Below are 612 nucleotides of genomic sequence, written 5' to 3' on the forward strand. Positions count from 1 at the left end.
TTTTGTTGTTAATATAGTATATGCATCTATATGATGAATTCTAGTTGTCTTCATTTGCGGTTGGGCACGTGGATCAGCCCAGTGTCCATTGTTTGTAGAAATCTTTTCAAGGATTTCATACCCTTCATTGTAGGTACCAGCTATATAGGCTCCTCCCACAGTCGCATCGAGCATCTGTTAAGCCATGGGACTTAACCCATTGTAGAATGTCTCGAGTTGAATGCAGTAAGGAATGTCATGGTGTGGGCATTTCTTTATCAGCTCTTTAAACCTTTCCCATGCATCAGGAACAACTTCATCATCCATTTGTTTAAAAAGACAGATCTCATTTCTGGACTTAGCGTTCCTGGTGGGTGGAAAATATTTTTGCACAAACTTTTCGGCTATATTGCTCCATGATGATACAAAACCTGGTGGTAAAGAATTAAACCAAGACTTTGCCCGATCTTGTAAATAAAATGGAAACAAAGTAAGTCTTAGAGCATCGTTAGATACTCCCGGAATCAAAAAGACATCAGTAATTTCCATAAAATATTTTAGATGTGAGTGGGGATCTTCCGATGGTAATCCTGCAAATTGTCCATTTGTTTGTAACATATGGAACATGATCGG

General features: G+C 38.6%; 1 non-coding gene across 1 annotated transcript; it reads left to right on the forward strand.

Annotated features, from left to right (window-relative positions):
- The first annotated feature begins 232 nt into the window (after nucleotides 1-232).
- On the forward strand, nucleotides 233-339 carry LOC112510676. Its single transcript, XR_003069038.1, has one exon. It is a non-coding gene; the product is annotated as a small nucleolar RNA R71 (small nucleolar RNA).
- Nucleotides 340-612: the final 273 nt, after the last annotated feature.

This window comes from Cynara cardunculus (genome assembly GCF_001531365.2).
Source record: "Cynara cardunculus var. scolymus isolate 2C chromosome LG 3, CcrdV1, whole genome shotgun sequence".
NCBI classification, from domain to species: Eukaryota; Viridiplantae; Streptophyta; class Magnoliopsida; order Asterales; family Asteraceae; genus Cynara; species Cynara cardunculus.